General features: G+C 39.1%; 1 long non-coding RNA gene across 1 annotated transcript; it reads left to right on the top strand.

The window, feature by feature from the left end:
- Positions 1-13,604: 13,604 nt before the first annotated feature.
- LOC140334528 (uncharacterized) lies at positions 13,605-15,803 on the top strand. The gene is made up of 2 exons (XR_011921578.1): positions 13,605-13,760; positions 15,640-15,803. It is a non-coding gene; the product is annotated as an uncharacterized lncRNA (long non-coding RNA).
- Positions 15,804-23,462: the final 7,659 nt, after the last annotated feature.

Here is a 23,462-nt window from a genome sequence, read left to right as displayed (position 1 = left end):
TCTTTGCTCCACTTTTATAGTTCTCATGATTTCAGCACATGAGGGGAAACACAACGGCATTAAACAACAAGTAAACACAGAGAGCCGGCGTTTGTCCTGCATGTTTGGAGAAGTTTATATATTCATGGCAAGAGACATAATTATCTCACTGCTTTGTATAAGTGATAGAAACACAGTTTATTTCACTGACAGAGCTCATATTTACATTTTTAACCGGCTTGACATTAAGAAAAGCTGATGGTTCTTTCTATGTTGGAGGTGCCCTTTAATTTTAAACTTCAGCAAAAATTGTTAGTTTCTCTGTCTTCATAAAAATACCCAGGCATGATACTGAACCATGGTGAATACCCAGGCATGATACTGAATTCCATGGTGAACCTATGGAAATTTCTTTAGACAAGGTGCATCCCAACTCCATTTGGCAATATCTGTTGAGATGTCTCATCCATTGTTCAGATAATCTAACTACCTATTAGATCAGTGTTTTTCAACCAGGATTTCATGGAACCCTTGGGTTCCTCTAAAGTTTGTTAGGGGTTCATTGAGCAATGAGCAGTTTGTGCCCCTCATGTTAGTTTAAGTGACACCAAATATTATTTTGTCTATCTGTAAGGGTGACATTCCTCCCAATAGCAAACAAGGTAAGAGTCATTCTTTCCAATGGTCACCAAGGTTCTGGGATCTGTGGATATAATAATTATAGAAGGGGTTTTCTTGAATACCTGAAACTTATTTTGAAGGATTCCCCCTCGTTAAAAAGGTTGAAAAACACTTTATTAGGATGTGTGCCTCCGAGCTATTTTCCTGAACACCTACTTCAACATGTCCTATGTCTTGGCATAATTAATCAGATGTTTTTTGGTAATTTAGGTGAACAGCTCTGTAAAATGTAGTTTTATTAGCACTTAGTGTCTAAGTGTCCTTATTAAGGGGAGTAGCAGGCTAAAATAAAAAAAAGAAGCAGGTATATTAGCAGTTAAGACCTTACTGCTGTCGGAGAGAGATACCCCTATGTGCGTCCCATGCAGGTTCAGTTGGAGCCTTTCCCCAGCAGCAGTAAGGTTATATGTTGATGCAGGTGAGTTGGTGCAGGAGGCTTCAACATGATAACAACAAGGTGAAGGTTCTACATTGGTAGGTATACATAATAAGACATCAAAATATTGTTTGCCCCCATATTTTATTCCTGAAAAAATGGTCTTGTGATGCCGTTAAAAGTATATATATCCTAACAGGCTTTGGGATAAGCAAAAAAAAAAAGTTACAGTGTTTACTATAAATAGAAAAATAATGATTATTAAGGCAAAGCACATGAGGGTATTTGGTATATGATATACACATGTCCTTTTCACATTATGTATGACATCATGGTGTCATGATTTTAATATTTGTAAATTAAAATTGTAATTTTAGTTATTATTTTTTAGAGGTTGTGATTTTTTTTTTTAAATCTCTACCTATTTTTTGACAAGGATACCATAAATGTTGTTTGGTAATTCATTGGGATTGAACACATTACTTATGTGAAGTGGTACAGGTTCAATTATTTACCTAATGACCAAGTAAAGGACCAGTAGCAATAAAATAATTAAAAATAATATTAAAAAGAATATGTAAATTCCCCTTCTTCAATAGTTTGATTTATTGTGTAAAAATATCTGAATGGGTGGTCAATACTAGAATGTAATTCTTTGTGAACTGTTTTTAGAAGCTTCCTTAGATGTTTGTCTACTTTTGATAGATCAAAAGTAGACAAAATAGTAATGTGTAATATAAAAATTTATATCTGGATCAGAGTCTACGGCTTGGCTTTTTCATCTTTTCCTTTCATACAAGCTTATTCCCATGGGAACCCCACGGGGCTCTTCTGGGGCTCTTCTGACCAACTGAGGGAGTTGCTAAACTATTTGTGATTTTCATAGAACCTCCACCAAGCTTGGAGTTCGGAACTCCATTACTCTTGTTTCTAGTTATTTGTCTGTCTTCATAGTTAGAGATCCTTCCATACTCCAACAATTGTATAATAATCAAACCAAGCCCAAACTGTATCTCCGTATACTTTTTACCATGCAAAATATCTAAAACTCAAGTTATGCTTTCTGATTAAATTATTAAGATGTACAACTTAATCTGTTTTACTAGTCAGGCCAGCGAGATCAGACCCAAAAATTGTTTTTTCCTGCCAGATTAAAGGTAAATATTGTTGAGAATTTGATTTAACCTCAGTCACATCTTCTGCATAAAACAAGCTATCACCAACTGAATGCTAATGTGTGATTGTCTCCATGTAATAAAGGGGAAGATAATAAACAAAACTTCCCCCTATTCTTTTAAAGAATGTATGCAGTATATAACACAACAAGAATATATACCAAGCTGCCCATAGCATACAGAACAACTCACTACTACCACAACAACTAACCTAATGACCCTAATAAACCTAATTTTTACCAAGATTTCCCATATTGGATTCAGATTATAAAAATCACACATAGAAGTTTAATCAAACATTTTCTAATTGAATAGAATGTGTGAATTTTGGATAAAAAGTTGGGTGAATCTTGCATAAAACATGTATAAATAAACTGCTATATATAGGTGAGCCATGTAAAAAGTCTCATCAAAAGTTACTTAAATAGAGGTTTTGAATTGGGAGACTTGTCCCAATTTAACCTCCAGGCTGGGGATCCCACACTAAGCTGATCAATAAATAATCAATGAAAATTTCTATCTCGATCGGCTAATTTACAGCGGCTGTTCTCGCTTACAATATCGGTAAGCAAGAACGGCCAAAATTTGCCACGGGAACGAGTTTAAAAATCTTGCTTGCTCATCTCTAATGACAATGTCAGTGGCATCACTGAAAGCATGCTGATTAGAGAATAATAATAAGCAGTATTAGCATAGTACACAACATATTACAGAGTGTTGTACATTAAATAGGGGTTGCAAATGACAGACAGATACAAACAGTGACACAGGATAAGGAGAAGAACCCTGTCCATAAGAGCTTTTAATCTAAGAGGTGGGAGAAGAAGCACACAATAAGAGTATGATATGGAATGGTGGGTGAGTAGTGAGGATTTAAGAGACAGAAAAAGCTTGGCAGGCAAGTATAAAAAGTGGATTTAATGCATTCTTTTACATAGGCAGAAAGTAGGAGCAAGCCAAATAAGACAAGGAAGACCACTTCAGAGAGTTAAAGCAGCTTTAGAAAAGTCTTGGAGCCGTGCATGTGATGAGGGTATGAATGAGGAAGTCATTAGCAGGAGGAGCAAAGATAGCGACTAAAGGGGGTATGTCGAACAAGTGCGATGGAGGGATGTGAGAGCAAAGCACAAGAGCTTTGAAATGTAAGCCAATGTAGAGAATTACAAAGAAAGGCAGTAGAAGAGGATTGGGGAGAAGGATGGATAAGAATAAGAAAACATCACCACAATGACAAAGGCATCCTAAAAATAGAAAACATCTTTAAGAACCTTTCTTACTCTGGGGAAGAAAAGCAAACAGTAGGAACCAATTAGCTTCATTTGCATGCACATGAGTTTACAGTAAACATGCCAGCAGAGAGCATTGACTTCATTAAAGTGCTTCTACTTCTTTATCATCTGGTCTTACTTCTGCAGTCAAGGTTGGGGATATAATGGTTCTGACAGATAAATAGTTCTCAAATGTCTATTTAGCTTCTAGATCAGCCTTCACAAACAATAAGTAAATAAGTAATTTGTTACACCAGTATCTACTCATCTGCCTGCTTTTCCATCTCATTCGCTTTCATTATACCATTAAGTATGGCCATCTCATATGAGTCAGGCAAAAGGCTTCATTTCTCAGGGAGTTCTCCATTAATATAAGCAAATCATAATTAAAAATGGTGTGGCAGCATCTAATTAGCTGTGGCGCTGGTCAGTTTTACAATGGCTCATTAGGGAGACATTTGGCTTTTTTTCCCATTAATTACAATGACTCATGCATTCTAAGCCCTGTAGCTACTTTGTGCATTAATCAAGATTAATTGGGGTCTTTAAATACCCATAGATTGCGTACAAGCCCTTATATTGCCAAGCTAAAACTAATGGCGGACACCTGGCCCAGAGGGTAAATGGTGGCAGCACTGAAATAAACAGGGACAGAATGTAAATTTATCACAGTTAATGCAACCATTATGAAAGTTAATGCAACCAAAATAAAAAAAAAATCACCGATGGCAGATGATTGAGTCTTTACTTCAGTGTTCAGTGACCTTTTAAATATGGGTGAACTCTTCAAATAACTTTGAGGTCTTCAGGGACCCCCAGCTATAATTTCTATATCCACAGGTCATAGTGCATTAGTGTGGTGGTCATTAGGAAGAATCCTACACTGGTAGCCACTGGGAACAATTTCACCCTATATTCAATATAATCTATGAGAAATCACTGCTGTGCATTTTTTGTGATGCAGAAGATGGTGTGTATTGTAATGCCAATAGGCTTGATGTATTAAAGACTGGAGAAGATAGAGCCCTCCAAGACTGGAGAAGATAAATTATCATGGGGAACCTAGGTGCCCTAGAAAAACTGTAACGGATTTCTTAAAATCATTTGCCATATTTTGGCAAATTTTTTCCATCCTATTTGGAAGTGACCAGAATTGATATGAATATGACTTGTATGTAAAGACAATTCTGCCTTCTTGGAAACAAGCTATAAACCTCAATATCTGTGGAGACAGACAGCGGGTGTGGTTCAAGGAGAGAAAACCCTGGTGTGTATGTGGGTGTGAGAGAGAATCACCATGTGCTAGAGATAGAGCTAGACCCCTTTCCTTCCCCTTTCCTTTATACCCTTTACCTTCTTCCCTTTGGTCTAGAAAATCATATGTATTTAATATCCTAGGTTGTAAATAAACATTTCCCTTTTGTAAGATCTATTGGTCCTTCTTTAAAAATAAGGCACCCCCACACAGAGCACATTCTACAATCTTGAACCAGTTCCATTTCAGGTTTGCTGGATTACCTAGGTTCTCCCCTGATAGTCTTGAACACCTTGTCTACAAAAAACTCACCAAGTACCAACTCTCTCCTTGACCCACTCCAGTCTGGTTTTTGAGCTGCCCATTCCACTGAAACAGCCCTTACTAAAGTGGCCAATGACCTCATCAGAGCTAAGTCAGAAGGCAACTTTTCCCTCCTCCTTCTCCTTGATCTTTCCTCTGCTTTTGACACTGTTGATCACTCTTCTAATACAAATCATGCGCTCCAATGGTATATGTGACACTGCTCTCTCTTGGTTTGCTTCCTATCTGTCTGACCGCTCCTTTCAAGTTTCTTTCAATGATAATATCTCCTCTCCCACTCTCCTCCCTGTTGGTGTTCCCCAAGGGTCAGTCCTTGGACTGATCCTCTTTTCTCTGTACACCTCCTCTCCCAGTTGTCTCATATCCTCCTTTGGCTTACAGTACCATCTGTATGCTGATGACACTCAAATCTTTCTGTCCACCCCTGACTTGTCTCCCTCAGTCCTGGATAGGTCTCATGCTGCCTGTCAGCCATCTCATCATGGATGTCTGACAGATTTCTGAAACTAAACCTGGATAAAACAGAACTCATCATCATCCCCCCCTCAAATTCCAAATCTCCCCCTGACATATATCTAACTGTTAACAACACTGTTATTCAGCCCTCCCCTCAGGCATTTACCCCCCATATTCAGAACATTTCCAGGTCCTGTCACTTCCATCTACGCAACATCTCCAAAATTCGCCCCCACCTGTCCCCAGAAACCTCCAAACTCCTTGTACATGCTCTTATCATCTCTCGTCTGGACTACTGTAACATCTTCCTCTCTGGTTTTCCACTAACCCGACTCTCTCCTCTCCAATCTATCATGAATTCTGCAGCCAGACTCATCCATCCTTCCCACCGCTCCTCTTCTGCTGCATCTCCTTATAGTTCTCTCCATTGGCTTCCATTTTATCTGAGAATCAAATTCAAGCTTCTGTGCTTTGCCTTCAAATATGTCCACAGTTCTTGTCCCACTTACATTTCTGACCTGGTAAAAAAATACTGCCCCAGCCGCTCTTTCCTCTCCTCCAATGAGCTACTAATGACTTCTTCACTCATAACCTCATCACACGCAGGGCTACAAGACGTTTCTAGAGCTGCCCCAATTTTCTGGAATGGTCTTCCTCATCCTATTCGGCTTGTTACGACTTTCTGCTCTTTTGAAAGAGCACTCGAAACCCATTTTTTCAAACTTGCCTACCCATCTTCTTCTGTCTTTTGAAACCGTCACTATTTCCCACCACTACTTATCTACCCGCCTATTGGGTAATTATTCCTCCACCTACTAGATTGTAAGCTCTTCGGGGCAGGGTCCTCTCCTCCAGTGTCACTGTCTTTATTTGTTTGTCATTTGCAACTCCTATTTAATGTACAGGGTTGTGTAATATGTTGGCGCTATAAAAATCCTGTTTTTTATTATTAATAATAATAATAATAATAATAAATATGACCTTTATGGTTTGCAGGTTTATTGTGTCGATGATTTGGGTTGCCAATGCCAAATGCAGCATTAGGTCTGTGATCTGATTTTTCAAAATGAATGGGATTACAACACCCCACAGTGATCCTGGTGTCAACAATCAGGCTGGGTAGGAAGGGGATAGATGGTGCTGGATGTCCTTAAACCAGGAAATGAGGGGGCTCTGTTTTATTTGCTGCGATTTAGTACAACTGTGCTAGAGAGCTAGGGTCTGGAGGGCAGATCTAATGAAGGGAAGCCTGGAGGGCAGATCCAATGAAGAAAGGTCTAGAAGGGACATCTAATGAAGAAGGGGCTGGAGGGCAGATTTATTGGAAGGGAGGCTGTGACCTGATGTATTGAAGAGGAGTCTGGTGGGCAGAAGGGAAGGCTGAAGGGCAACATGAAGGTAATTCATTTTAAATATCTATTTCAAACAGAAAAAAAGGCTCAGTAGAAGTCTTCTTTCATTACAACATTGTTTCAATGTTTCATTTTGGGAAAGTAATTTGTCTTGTTTTTTTCTGAGTTCCATAATTGTATTTGCATACCGTCAAAGTTTAATTACTCAAGTTTAGTCAATGCAACATGAACAAATACATACATTTCAGCAGGCCTTTTCTTGCAGCTCAGTTTCTCATTAGAAAATAAAAACCAGAGTATGTGAAAGACATAAAAATTGCCATCAGCAGATTAGGCAATCCTCCAAAGCAATTATCACCCGAGAAATGTCAATCAAACCTGTCAAATTAGTGCTTGAATTTCACATGAATCAGCTCACTGTGCAGCAAATACCAAAAATGTTATCATCCAGGTATTGTTATATATAAATAATGCAGCTGTAAGCCAATTACCTGATAGAGTGATATTGTAATTAGAGAACCTAACGATTGTTTGGTGAATGTCAGGATGATGATAATTCCAACGGACTGAAACTCGCAAGAAAGTGTGGAGAATAATATTACCAACATGGGATATAATGCCTGCCATGGGCTGTACACCTACAAAAGTCAAAATTGAAAGCTAAACTCCAGGCACTGCAGGCTAATACACATCTGAAAGACATCCATGGTAACCTTTTCAGCTGCCCAACAATTTGAACCAATTGTCCATTTAACCAGACATGTGATCCTGCTGCAGTAGCAGTGCAGATTATTTACAAACAGTTAGAGAAAGTAGGGGTAAGGATTGGGTCCAGCAACAGTACCCGCCAGACACCAGTCCCCCAATCTAACGCTGCACTCTTCACGAGCCCCTGCTCAGCCCCGGGATACTGGTTGCATTTCCCAGTACACGGTTGTTCCCAGGACTTAGTGCGCAAGGGATGGGGTCTGGGAAAGGGCTGACAGAGGTTATTCACACTAATCTGTCCATCAGATGAAGTACACAAGGGCAAAACACAAGTCGGGGTCACAGGCAAAAGGTCAGTCCAGGCGGCATAAACTTACAGGGTCAGAAACAGGCAAGGTCAGCAGTAAATCTGAAACTCTCCAGCACAGATTAGCCCAGCTTCACGCTACAACAGCCATGGATCCCCGAGAGCAGAGAGGCTATAAAGCCCCAGCAGCCAATGGACGCAAAGGAGAAGTAATCGGCTCTGGAAATCCACTTTAGCTGTGCACAGCCTCAAAGTGTGTGCTGGGGATGTCAAGAACACAGCACAATACATTTCAGGCTGCAGAGCTAAAGGGAAGCAAAGGATTCTGCTATTTCCTTGCTGCTGCAAGTGTCACCGATAGACCGAATAAATGGGAAGACATACTGCGTGGCACATAAGCATCTCATAACAGTAGGGATTTTAGGCTAAAGGGTTGTCTTTATGTTTAAAACAGTATTATTTAAAATCAAAACACACATATGAGTCAAATGAAGAAGAGAGAAAAGACGGGGTTTTGGCCTTGGTTTCAAAAGATAGTTATGTATTGTTCATAAAATTCATACATAATTTATGCAACAATAGAATATTTTTCCCTGCCCATTAAACAGCATAGGCTGGGGTTAACACACTATACATAAATCCACTAGCGTTTTAGTATTGAACCATTCAGTCCTATTAACCCGACCCATTTCACCACTGTGGGCTTTCTCGGGGGTATGTAGTGTAGACAAAACACACACGTTTGAATTAAATTTTTTTAATATTTTTTATTATTACATTTTCCAAATAGAAAAAAAATAAGACATGCATACAAATAACAAAATATACATATCTGTATACTATCTGTTTTATTATATATACATATGAGGAGTAAAATAACAAGTAATACAGAAAAAGTTGAATAAATATAAAAATAAAACATACAATCATAACCCCAAAGCCCATTACAACTAAAATTCCCAAAAAGTACTACAAAGTATGGAAACATTGTCATGCATATACTTTTTCCTACAAGGCAGATTTCAACTAGTGCTCATAGAAATCAAAAGAATAATGGAAATGGCCACTTAAAAATGTGGGAAAAGGTAGTGAACCGTTGGTAAATATATGGGGAAAATTGTCTCAGACCCCGATGTGTTTTGCCAATGTGACTTCCTCAGGGGAAGTGGAGACACAGTATACATTGTTGAGAACTCAGGTACATGAATATAAGAGGATGTGGATAAGGACAGGAGATGGAAGATCAGCTTGGAGTTGTTACTCAACTCATTTCAAATATTATTCCAGTCCAATCCTCAAGCATAGTCTTGTGGCCTACAGCCATTTCTTACTACAGGCTACTGAGATTGATGGTTGAATAATGCTTATCACAGGAAATCAACATAGATGAGCTGCTTATATGTTTGCTTGGATCAACAACATCCAGAATCTATTGGAAGACACATTACCTGATCGTGAGTATGTGCAGTGCATGATCGGAAATATCACCAAGAACCCAAAATAAAGAAGCCAGAAGAGGGTAGCATGGAATAGGTGCAGAGCCCTGGAAAGAAGATGAAAATCAAGACAGTGTAGGATTTGCTGGGTGCTATAAGTTAATTTCCTGCTTTAGGCAAGAAAAGGTAAGTGAATTGTTTTTTGTTAGATTCACTTTCAAGTAGAACTATATTTTAACAAATTTCATAGCAAAAATGCTGATATTGCAGACTCAATGCATGTCACTGAAACTATGTATAATCCATCCACAATAAATGCTTTATATCCACCTGCAAGTGTTTTTTTTAAATTGTAAGCCAAACCAAGCCTGTGTAGGAGATTTCATTTCCCTGTAGTCACTTCCTATTTCTGCTTGTGGTGCAGTCTAAACTAATATTTTGATGCAAAAACTAAATCATATTTAAATAATATGCACTATATGTTAGCTTTCAGTAATTGGTGAGTAAAAAGACAGCAGTAGTTCTAAAGTAGTTCTAAAGTTCTATAGCTTTATAAGGTTTCATTGAAGTATTAAATTCCAGGCTGAGAAGGTAGAGCTAGATATCTGTCCAATTACTTGGAGATTCTGTCAAGGAGCAAATCTGATTCCAAGGAACTTCAAATCTGTTATGTGCAGGAGGAAAAGATTTCAGATTAGGCTCTGTCACTAATACAGAGAAGGTTTCCTCTTAGAAGTCTCACATTAGTATCCTGATCTCTGGTCTGTTCTTCGGCTTGTTAGTTGTGATATAGATATCTCTGCAGGGAATGTCCACCAAAGTGGATACTTTATTGGCAGTGAGAGCATCTTTATTCTTTGATTTATCTATCACTCGAAGAACATTTATCCAGTATACAAGAACAGGGATTAGGAGAAGAGGATGAATGTTGTCTTGATATTAATTACAGAGAAGATTGGGAAGTTGATGATGATGTTTAGAAGAACATTGATGTGTACTGTGAAACAATATGACACATTCTTGTCTCTGGGGAGCACCAGCCAAGCAGGCTAGAAAAGATGAAGCACAACTAATGTGTTATTGGTAAGGAGAATCTCATTTAAAGCAACATACCATTAAAGTAACCCTGTCACAAGGCTGGTATGTGATGAAGAATATGCAGGCATAGACATTGCTGTCATTAAAAGCCACATGTCCAAACAATTAAGAGATTCAGATCTTTTATATGCAGATGGTGAGCATTGATAAGCACAATTAAAAGTTTTATATTCTGTTCTTTTAGAAAAGCATCCAGATTTTTCCTAAAGCAATCTATAGAACTTGCTGAAACTTCTTCCTAGGGAGCCTATTCCTATTCCACATTTTACTGGCCTTATTGTGAATCATTTCCTTATCCAGAGATTAAACTTCTTTTCCTCCAGATGCAAAGAGTGCCCTCTTGTCCTTTGTAATGATCTTAAAGTGAATAATTGGGAAGGGAGTTCTCTATATGGACCATATATATATTTATACAGGATGATCATATCCCCCCTTAAACTTCTCTTCTCAAGGAAGAATAGATTCAGTTCAGCTGATCTCTCTCTTAGCTGAGCTCCTCCATTCCTTTTATTAGTTTAGTTGCCCTTCTCTGCACTCTCTCCAATTTCACAATGTCCTTTTTGTGAACTGGTGCCCAAAACTGGACTGCATATTCCAGATGTGGTCTGACCAATGCTTTCTAAAGGGGGAAGGAATTATGTCCCTGCATTAGTTGGGGAGTGCCAAAGCTAGGACTAAAACAACTAGTGTCAATAGATAGGGAGGGGGGCATAACAAAACATCAAACATGAAAAGAGATGCGACTGTCATCTATTACATAGTTACCTTATCATCATCAACTATTATCAGTTTAATTCTAAACTTTCCAATGGTGGAATACCTACTTCAAATTCCAAATATACCAAATTCTCTATCAAACTGCATTTCCTTAATTCTTGCCTGTATATCTGTAGTTGTGGCAAACTTCCATATATTTATTGATGATTATTAAAACACATCAGTGTGCATCAATATTGATAAATATAACTTAATAAGTAATTTGAAAACTTATCAAAATTTTCACACCTTGCATAACTCTGTAATCTTCATAGCAGACTTTTCTTAATGTGCTATGGGGAAACTTAGTACATTTGATGAACATTTACTACGGGAGTAAATGTTATCCTCGTAGGAATCAATAACAACAGCCGGAGGCAAAAGCACAGAAAAATCTATGAATAGATTCATGGAATGGTACTTTATGATATTGAAAAATTTAAAGAGGTTCTGACCGCATGCATGTTAGCTCATTATGTCTGGGAATAACAACAGTAATAGCTGAGCCAATTTTCAAAGAAAACATTAAATTGTACTCCTGACAACTGGGATAAATTGTCAGACTGCTGCTGGAATCACCCTTATCTGAATGAAGCTGTCAATCACGCGTAGTGAAGCATACAGTAGCCTCAGGGGAGAGCAGTGAATGCAAGAATTACTTGTTTTTGGAATATCCCTACCTGGATATTTGCCCAGAGATTGGCATTAAAAAGGGTCAGATGAAGAAATAAACAATAAAAAATGTGTATAAAATGTGGGAGTGTTGCAAGGGATCCATTAGAGGAATGTAAAATATAGGTTCTGCTATTTCTTGACGTTGTGTATAAATGTGGTTACGAAGTGTGGGAATGACTTCATACATGTGCCAAGAAACGTAAAATTCCTTTCCTTGCTCACTTCTTACCAATTTTATTGCTTTATATGTTGCCATGTTGTTTTAAAACCAAAAAATGCAGCTCTGACTGTAAAAATCACCTACTCTCAAGCATAGTCCGGTAAAGACTTAACCACTCTTCAGTGCATCCGCAATCATTCTTTGGGTTCAATGGCAGCCATGGTCATTCAAGCTACTTTCTGTAGGTGCAGGCTATCCCGTCCATTGGGGAGGTACCACTATTGGATCCACTGCTACCCTCACATAGTAATACAATATTTACAATGGAACTGTGTATTCAGGTATTGGTTATTAGGTCAGTGTAGCTTTGTGCATCATTAAGGGCCCCCAAACCCAGAGATGAAGCAAAGGGAACCTGTGTGTCATGTGAGTGGCCCTAAAAAATATGAAAAAGCTATGTATATATATAAAAAAGGGGGCATCTAAAGGTTGAGAGTGGGAGGACTGGGGGTGAGGAGCTCATGAAACCGGGCTGTAAAACAGCTAAAACAATTTTTTTGCCAAGTGTAGCATTGTGTGGAAATGTGAATGGTTGGATCATGAGTAAGGCACAACCCATGCTCTGCATCTTCTCCTTCTGCTTTCCATATTATCAATAATGTTCAAATGTCCAACTCTGATCTTATTGGTGACTGTGAAACCTCCCTCAGCACTGTCACTATCCTTTTTACCCTTTTCAGTAGACAGCAAGGTTTTCCAGTTCCGATTCAGGATTACTATAATACTTGCAGATAGGATCGGGGTAAACCAGCACAATACTGCAACTCCTAAGTAAAAAAATGATTAATTGAGTTAGTAGAATGTGCTCCTATATTCATATAAAAACTTTGATCAAAAATATATCACAACATTTTTTTTTTTAAAAAAGGAGCAACATCTATTTTTTAAAGACAAATAGATCCATCAGTGTAGATCTTGCACCTTCCCATCATGGACCTGAGCTGATTAAGAGAAACTCAATCCTGTGAACTAGTTCTCACCTAACAAATAGAACATATGTGGAACAGCAGGGCTGGCTTCTGGCAGATGGCTACTGTTTTCCAAAGATATAAATATATCAGCATTGGTAAGGTCTTATCATAGCTCTCTCTATATATATTAAGCACCTGGTATCACTGTGGCCATTGGTGTAATATCCTTTCAAAGTTTGACTTAAAATGATTATTCTCCAGTTGGAAGTGTAACCTACAAGTTAAAAGTGAGGTCTGATGGGTGCTAAAACACCAATTTTAGCCAGCTGGAGCCACCAGAGCACTATACCAGGTTGCCAGTAGTAGATGTTTAGGCAGCTAATAGGTGAACAGGGTATATTTTTTGCAACTGTGCATTTAGGTATTAGGCTAAAACATTTAACACAAGAATAGAAAATTTAGTTTCAGTACATTAGGTCCTTCCCAATGCACTATTTTATTATCTCTGCTTGCTTTACTTTATACCATTCACATTCTTCAACTCTGTACACTGTACTGTAGATACAATTCTACATACTGCTACAATTTGTATACTGTGCGCTATATTATATCCTTTATATTGTTCCAGTCTCCAAATCAGTGTTTCTCAACCAGGGTTCCTCCAGAGGTTGCTAGGAGTTCCTTGAGCAATGAGCAATTTGTACCTCTTGGGTCAGTTTAAGTGACACCAATGATCTTTTTGGCTGATCTGTAAGGGTGACTTTCTTCCCAATGGCCAGCAAGGTAAGAGGCATTGTTCCTACTGACCACTAGACTAATGAACCATGAGCTGTGGATTTAATTATTATAGCAGGGGTTCTCTGTGATCCAGGCATGTCTTGACAGCTGCCAAACAATGCATTGGCAAAGCATGGAAGTTCCTGGTTCTTCACTTTTTCTAAGTGCATCAGCGTGTTACCTGCACGTCTGCATGTCCCAATTCCAAATTCCATGGCTAAATTTGAAGCTATCTGGTCACCTTGGGTCAAAAGCTCCTTCAAATCAAACCATAATCAGAGGCTTGGTGTCTATCTTTGAGGCCTTTTTGAACATGTGTTAGCCTAGATACAGCCCCTCATATCTCTTACCTGTGCTCCTCTCTTTCTTTGCACCCATATTAATGAAGGTACGCTTTGATGGCCGTCCTCCTCACACACTCATCCTAGATCTTGCCTTTCGATAACATGTTTACAATCTAGCCCCACTACCTTCCTTTTTCCTTAGTTTCTGTAATTATATCCTCAATTTGTTCATTGTTTAATGTATACCTTTAGGCTCTATTTTTTGTCTTTGTTCACAAATCCTTTTAAATCGCAATAAAAAATCTGTTTGGTTAACAATTATTTCAAGGGTTCCCTTTGTTAAAAATGTCAGGACAGGCTGCTCTAAACTGTACTGCATGCTATATGTTTGATAACACTCTATTCTCTTCTGTGCATTACATTACACACCCCTGTCTGTATAATGTGTTTTACATGATACATTTTATATGGTTCTACTCTGTACACTGTGCTGAATATTGTATCAGTTAGACTGATCCATTCCTTTCTTTGTGCTGCACATTATATTTGTTACATCTCCCCATTCCATACACTGTGCTGAACATGATATACGTCAAACCACCCTACTTTGTACACTGAGCTGTGGTTATTCTAAAAATAGAGTTATGAGTTATGTTTATGGAGATAATGTGTGGCCTCCTAAGTTTGTTGGAGTGAATTCTGAGTCCAACGTGTCATGGGTTTAAATACTTTCAGTTAATCACAATGGGCATAGAGCACTGATGTTGCAGTGGTCATCAAATATATAGCTTAAAGCTTTACACAAGGACTATGGTAAAGGAAGGTAATAATGAGTGAGCATCAGACATAATCCAAAAAATATAGTAAAACGTCTTGGTGAGATGGCACAAATCCTAGGTGACTTCCAGAATGTATGGGTAACTTGACATCTCTAGCACCTACCATTCCACCTTGTACACTATATTGGTATATACTACATTGTGGTAATTCACAAACATTTTTTGAATATGGGGAGGACATAGCAATGTGCAAGGAGTGGCCCAGGTCACTCTTAACCCAGGAAGGGGCCCCTATAGGTGCTAGCACACCCCATCTACCTGGAGTCTTTCCTCAGTGTCATACTCGTGTCCCCCCAGAATCCTGTTTACACAATCCAGCTAATCAACCATTGGCACCAGGCTAGGGAAATGGAGTGAGTGCCCCCATTGTGTGGCAACTGACATAATTCGCCTTTACTTACTATATACTCCCAGTATTGTTGAGGTTTGTTGGCTTTTACAGTGGGGTGTCTTGGGAGGTGCATCAGTTAGTTTTTCACAGGGGCCCACTGTTGTCACAGTGTCCACCACTGTTCTGAACAGCCTATTTAACTGAAAGGTGTTTACATCCCCTAGTAGGAGACTGTATCTAATACTTATGGGCTTACCCCCTCCTTGCGCTTATTTTTTCTCCTTTGTGCCCATTTACTTGGAGTCTGTATCTTGGCCACTCACTCATCCCTCACCCCTCATAATACCCATGTCGTTAAAGCTTGGACAGAATCTATTTAAACACAGAATCTGAGTAACCTAACAATTGCTTTACCTTTGCCTGATTTTCAGCCCAAGAATTTAATTTGAGCCAGTTGCCAACAAGGATTACATCTCTTGCTAACAAGCAATTAAAATCTCCAATGTAGCAAATGGAGCTGGACCTTCAGTCCAATCGTCTGCAAAATCTGCTCTGGAATTGGTTGTTTTTTTTAAATAAAATATTTTTTTTTGTATTTATTACCTTTTTTTTAATCTTTGTTATGTGTTAAATGTTTCTGGTATTCTGCAGTTTCTTTGCAGCCAGGCTTTTCACAGTATACTTGTATACTATGTACTTAGTTTATGTCCCAGGAAAAACTCTCTGCCCAACTCAAAGATTCCTAACGTCCATCCCATATGATAGTGTGACAATGTGGGAACAAAAAGGACTGAATAGGTAACTATCTGTCTGGGCAGTGCAAGATCGGGTGATGTAAGAAGAAGAACCCAGAAGGAGACAGAAGAAGATGGCAAGGCCCAGTTCACACCGGAAAAAATAAGGAAGGTGGGACAGCATGGGACCTTCTGCACTAGGATCGTGTAGGGATCAACAGCTTTCTATCTTTAAAAGTGTTTGTTTTTTTCCAAATACCCAATCACATGACAGGAAATCTAAATTCCTTGCAAATGACTGGATGGTTGAAGTCAGCGGAACTTTAATTAGGCTAAGTGACTGGCTCATATTCCTTTAGTAAATCATCCCTAGATGTTTTCTTCTTCCTATTAGCTCATTTTCCAATTGGCACTTCTGTTGTCCTTCGCTTGCAGCGTATCTCCATATTAAACACAGATCAGAAGAAGGGCAAAGCAAAATTTGTGAAATCAAAAACTTGCTTTGGTTTCAGCTCAACTCAGTAGCAAACAACATTTCACCCTCGGCAGAAAGACTTCAAAATGATTGAAGTCAATATGTATTTTAGGAACTTTAAAGTCAAAAAGCGACCTTTGGATGTGTGTGATCTTGGCAGAGGAAGGAATTTATCTTTGTAGCAAAAAACTACACATTCTGAAATGTTTGCTCTATTTTCTCCATTATGTCCATTTGCTGTTTGGAAAAGCCTTACATACATTATATATTATTTATTTTTTGAAGAACGCCAGACAGAAATAGAAAAAAAAGAAAGAAAAAAAGTAAGAAAAGAAAGAAAGAGAACAAGAAAAAGAAAGAAAAGAAAGTAAATGATTCAGTCCTAAAATCACACCCCTACAGTACTTTTTTCTGCCACTAGATATCCTTAGATTGATGGCCAGCAATGTTAAAGCACATATTTCCTCTGAGCCCAGATTGTCCTGGATGAAACTCCAGACTGTGGCTGAGCTCTTCTCTCTGTCTTTTTGCTGCCTTCATCCATCAGTATGCATCTTGTCAGCACACAACCTGCTTGGCTTTTTTGTTTTTTGCTTCTTTCTCTGTTAATGGGCAGACGTGAATTATGAGCTGAGCACACAGAATCATAAAACATGTAGTTTGGATGCAATAAGTTTTCCTAATATGTAATCAGTGGGGGTTCTTGGAGTATAATCTTTCTTTAAGAACCAGCACTGTGATGCAGACAGCACATCGCCAGAGAAAGCACCAGCCTCCAGGAGCTGCATGGGAATGCCCCTACCCATCGTAAGTCTAATGCCAACCTTTGGGTGACCATGAATGGGCCGGTCTCAACCCAACTTATCTAACATCCCAGTCCTCACATTGAGAAATAAGAAAGAGCTGCAAGCACAAATGTTTTCTTGTTTTAAACAAATGTTGCTTTAGGCAGTCTGTCTGTCTAGTGGCTGCTGGTGCTTTTCACTATTTCTGGCTGCACACTAGAGGGTAGTATAGCAATGCCAGCTTCCTGCCTATATAAAAACAAAAAAACATCTCCCATACTTTCTTGCATTGTGTATCATGAATGTGAGTAGTTTCAGCTTTCTTCAGCACAATGGGGTGTCTACAAATAAAGACAACAAAGCAATCTACCCCTGACCCCCCACCTGCTTACCAACCACCCCTCCACCATTAAATACCCAGACACCAATCTAGGATTTCAACTGGCTGGCAAGCAGTTGTTTAATTAACAAATATCCAATATTAAATAAATGGCAAATAAATAAATACATTTACACTTTTGATATGCAAGCATACATTAACAGAACATAACATAACAGTCCATTATTATAACTTACCGGGATTATATAACGCAAACATATTACATTGAATTTAACCTGTTTAACAACAACCTAATTCCTCCCTTTTAATAATACCTAACCATAACAACAATATCCATAATGTTATCACACTCCATACTCCCGGTTATACACCCAAACAACCAGGCTGCTGGTCTCAGAAAGGCAAAATCAGCACCCAACAGGATTTTAATTCTTCCAACATCTCCACCTTGGCCCCTAGCCGCCCAGCACCGCCTCAGGAGCCATATTCATCCATTCACCATAAAGGGAGAGACCCCACCAAAAAGGTCCCCCCCCCCCTGCCAAATTCCACCACTTTACCAGTGCACTGGATCCTTGCCTTCCAAGACCCCAACCTCTAAAATTAACCACACTTTCAAATTATAATTATAACTATAAAAGGGGTGGGTGGGTGGGAAACTTTTTCTTTAAAAAGAGGGCCTCTTACTTCCGTCCAGCCTCTTTTAACTCATCCCATTCCTAATCCCCTCCTACCCCACGCTCCACACTAGCACAGCCCCCTCTAGCCTTAATACATTTTATTACCCCCTTAGCACTCCTGGGCTAGGCCTCCCATCCCCATCATGTGGCCCTATGCCTAAATTCTTATGGCTACGGGCCTTTCTTTCTCCATCGAATCTTGTTGTTAAATGATAGGCAAGGTTGTGGAATTTCCAAGGGCTGTGTAAGTGGAACCAAAATCAAGGAATATTAAAGCAATTACAAATAGCATAAATGAAAGCAGAACTAATATTTAAAAAATTACACCTTAATAGGTGGAAAGCCATTGATCCTTCCACAATCCTTAGCCAGTTGATCCCGTGCCATCCCATCTTTCTATTTTCTTCTGGATCAGACTGGACACTGGGTGCCACCATTTTCTTCTGGGTTCTTCTTCCTATGTCACCACATCTCCCACTGTGCAGGTATGAGATCAGGTCACACAATTCCTGCAAGCGTAAATTAAAGTGCCAATCTCACTGTGCGTGCTTAAGATCGGCAGTTTAATTTTATTTACAGAAGAGGAAAGTCCCTTCTGTGCATGCCTGAGATTGGACATGTGTAGAGGGAGCAGACCGCAGCCTCCTGGTATATTTGAAGTATGCATCCCAAGAGTCTGCAAGCTTCCCATTCAGTGTGTAGCGCTGCAGTGGTAAAAAATAAGAGGGGTCTCTCCTTTAATTAGAGTTAGAATTAGAGATATACATATATAACGTGTTGTATATATAGACTTTCATTTTTTTTTTTAACTAAAGTGAGATCTCGGTAATTGTTGTGATAATATTGTCACACAGTTCAAGTCATAAATTTAGCAATCGCTATTTCAAGGCTGAGCCAAATATTGACAAGACAGTAAATGTTTGGACCTTAATATCAAAGAAAAAAAAAACATCCAGATGACTGCTTAGCTATGTAGCCAGCTGTGACAGCGCTGTAAAAATTGGAGAATAAATCTGAACTTAATCACAAAAGCAGGGAGAGGACGAGGAACTTATCAGAATATTATGGATAATGGTGCAAACAGCTGACCTAAACCTTCACTGAACATGATGAATTGGTATATATTTCATTCCGTGCAACATTTATAAGGGCCGGAGTAACAGGCGCTGCTTAACGCTGAACCCCATAATAAAAGCCAAATACATAAATAAAATATATACATGGGAGCATTTTTATATATTGAAGGATTTGTATTGCTGTCCACCCAATGGTGGGATTTAAGCAGCTCTCCCACATGAGACTTCTCTTTTTTATGATATTGTTAAGTACTACTTGCAGGTCTTGTCTCTCCTCCAGCATTGGACTACATAGCGAAAAGAGAAGCAGCAGGCTGATGAGTTTATCTCTCAAATGTAGGGTGAAAATGTGTTAAATTTAATTTCTGGTCATCTAATTTATGGATGCCCCAGATGCCATTTCTTGTGCACAGAAGTCGTGGGGCAATCGTGTGCTGGGCTATCTAGCCTCTCGTGCCTGGGCGAGAGCATTCCACAACAAACGCCCTCTAAGTCCGCACACCAGTGCACAGACTTTCCAGCACGCTCAGCAACAGTCCACGTGTCAGCTGAGGAGGGCTGTCACACGGCAAGGTTAATCACTCTCTTACACACGCCATCACAGGTAGACTGCCACTATGTGCTTAGATGCACCGTTACCCTTGGCAACAACAGTTCTGCTTCTCTAAGTAATCACAATGATTATAGTAGTGTCTTCAGGTTAGCAAGTTATACTATTTTTACGTAGAGCATTCAGAGATTCAGCTTTTTATAGTGCTTATTAAGGTAAAAACATACAAAAACAGTGCAAAATCAATTACAGAAAAATAAGGACCAATCAAATAATAATAACAGAACTACAGCAACAGCATAAAATAAAAGGGGAAAACTGTGAAATAATACTTAGTTGGAGTTGGTTTTCCTTGGTCCAGGTTGCTGTGTAAAGTCCAAGTTATTAATCAGAGTCACCGGGCTCCCTGCAGTGCTCAATGTATCAGTGATGTTGTCCTTAGCAACAAGATGGTGTGAATGAGAGCTGTGTCTGCTAGGCTAAAGGTGCGTACACACTTCCAATTTTTATCGTTCAAAACGAACGACGAACGATCGATTGGGCAAAAATCGTTCGTAAAAAAAGTAACCAACGACGCCGACGAACGAGGAAAGTCGTTGGAAACGAACGACCGGACCGGCGGATCGGATTGGACGACGATCGTTGAACATCGTTCGTGTGTACGATCGTTCGTTGATCGTCCATGGGCTGAGCATGCGTAATGAACGAACGTTCGTTCACTTTCCTGTCGTGCACATAGTTCCTCTATCGCTCAAACGATCGTATCTATTGTGTGTACAATATCTACGAACGATCGTGTCGTTATCTCTATGTGCAGGATCGGTGCTATACGATCGTTCGTAGATATCGTGCAGGATCGTTCGTCGTTCGTTTTCCAACGATAATAATTGGAAGTGTGTACGTAGCTTTACATGGCTTTTTCTAAGCCAACAACAGAGGAAGGACTAATGGGACCATACAATGATAACATGGTGGGGATTAAGGGGCATAGATTAGGATGCTTGTAGACACTCCCAAGAGGCCCTTGTTCTAGCTATTATTAATAATTCCGTAAGTAAAGGTTTTATGAAATACCAACCCCCAGATTATTAATCACCACAAAGAAAGGAGTTCACAGAGACCAAACTAGGCCTGTCTGGGACTTTTGGTTCACCAGAACAGGCTAAATTTGGTTTCTAGGCTTTCCTGAGGCCTGGGGGACTATTTCTTGGTCTTAAAATGCTCACCATAAAGATCCAACTACAAATCAGCCAACTACTACTTTATACAGAATGATATATTAGAAATATAAAGCCTATTATTAATTATTATAAATTAAAGTTCAATCTGAGACACTCAGATCTGAGACAGATTGTCTAGCCTTATCTGTCTTGCAGACACAAAAAACCAGCAGACACAGCAGGTGTTGTGACTAGAGGGTCTGGAAGGACCCTGGTTGTCAGATAAAGAAATACCTGATAAAGGGAAATTTATGACCCTAGTCTGCTAGAGAGACAATTTCAAGACATTTTTTATTTAAAGTGAAGATAAAGAATTAATATTATACTTTCTATAGAAGAAGAGTGCAGTGTTAGGTTGGGGGACTGGTATCTGGCCAGCGCTGGTGCTGGATCAGGGCCTTACACTGAATTTCTACAAATGTGCCTATCATTACTAATGACTGGCAGGGTAATAATCAACAATCAGCAGGAGAGTTGTAGAAAGTTCAGATTCACAGAATGGATAAAGCAGAAGCAGGGAGAATTTTGCATTGCAGGTCATCATGTGCAGCTTCTCCTCCAGGAAGGAGAACACTAAACAGCACACAGCAATAACATCAGCAGCATTCAGGAACAGTACTGCTTTTGATCTCAGACTGTAACTATGAGGTTACAGAGCAGATTGTCTAGTGCTCTTTTCAAGAGGAATTTAGGAAAAGGGTGGATTTTTGGGGTACTGATTAGGTACAGTTATAATTTCTAGATGCCTGCCTTTAACATAGTAAATGTTTAGTTTTTGTGTGCAGGTCCACTTACATTTTGGATGGATCCTTACACTATGATCTTTTCACTTCCTTATATCAGATTCCCTTGATGTGGAAATAGGACAAAGAATCCAATATGTACAGCAGAAGAATAATTTACTTATTGTAAATTAAAATATCACAAATCATCGGCTAATTTAATCAATATTTTTTATCACAGGCTTGCTTTTAATTTCTCACAATTGTTTTTCAGTGCACTAAAAGATCTGCTATGGAGAAATTTGTTTGCAAGAGAAAAAAAAAATTCCACTGTTTTTTTGTAAAGACAATCACACCTTAAAAACACCTTTCCCCATTACTAATGTATTTCATCAAGATAGCAATCATTTTCCTGAAATCTTCTAATTTTTAACAAGGGAAGTAAACACTCGTGAAGCTAATGATCTCACAAGACCATGTAAAGAGATCTCCCTCGTTTTATCTGAAACCATTTTATATTACTTATGATGTTTTAGAACTGCATATATTCATGAATTCCTGTTATTCGAATGATGCTTGTTTATTTTATTTAGCTGGCATGAAAATAACTGTTAGAAGAAGATAAAGAAAAACTTCCTCTAATTTAGGCAAATTATTGACAAGTGCCAAAACAAACATCTGTGATTACAATCAGCACGGCATGAGAGACGACCACACGGGGCAGAGTCAATACAACGATGCTCTTATGTATCAAAGCAAAGAAGCTTTAATGTTCATCACTGGAGAAAACAATGATTGGAGGAATATTTATAGTTATAACAAGCATCTCTTTATTTATGGGAAAATCTGAAAATGTTGGATCCTTTGAGGCAAATGTCTTGTTTAATATGCAATGCATAAACGCATTAAAAAGGCAGCTGAAACTTGAATTGTATGTAAATCCAGTTTCAAAACATAGATTGTTCTAATAAAAATGCTGGAGATTGCGGGTTTGAAGACCTTAGTCTGGCATAGATCCCACGTTGAGCCTCACCGCAGTATAGCACACCCCATGTATTCCCTCCATCAGTGTTGCATGCAACAGTGAAGCAACTATTCTCCTCTGATTAGCAGCTTTTACTACCCCAGTCTTCTCTTTAGTCATTTGTACTTTGTCTCAGCATCCCAAGGATACCTGGGTGAGCCAGCAAACCTGGAACGGATGTGGTCCAAGGCTGAAACCATTTGCCAACTAATACCAAATGATTTTTATGAAATCCATTCCATCTTTACTAGTCTTGGAGAGCTTTAAACATTAGTCCCACTGTGTGCAGCTGGAGGGGATTAGAGAGTATGTGCTGCAGCCAATGAACAGATTAGTTTCTGGCCTTGATCCTGTCCTGCGATTGGCTGCTAGTCCATAGTTTCCTAAATCTCAGCCACATCTTGCTCATTGTAGCATTTAGGTTTTTCTGTGGCTATCTGCCGGATTTCCTGTTCCAGACTCTCCCTGTTTCCAAACCTGCGAGTGCTTGCTGCCTGGACCAACCTTTGCCTATGGCCCTAACCCTGCTTTGTCCTACCCTTTGATACCTTGTTTGGTCACCTGAATCCCTGTGTATGACCTCTTGCTCTGTTTCCTGGATTTACCTGTCCTGAAGTCTTCAATACTGCATCATATGTGGATCACCTG

Source organism: Pyxicephalus adspersus, chromosome 7 (assembly GCF_032062135.1).
Source record: "Pyxicephalus adspersus chromosome 7, UCB_Pads_2.0, whole genome shotgun sequence".
Taxonomy (NCBI): domain Eukaryota; kingdom Metazoa; phylum Chordata; class Amphibia; order Anura; family Pyxicephalidae; genus Pyxicephalus; species Pyxicephalus adspersus.
The sequence above is the reverse complement of the archived record's forward strand: the minus strand, read 5'-3'. Positions and strand labels throughout refer to the sequence as shown.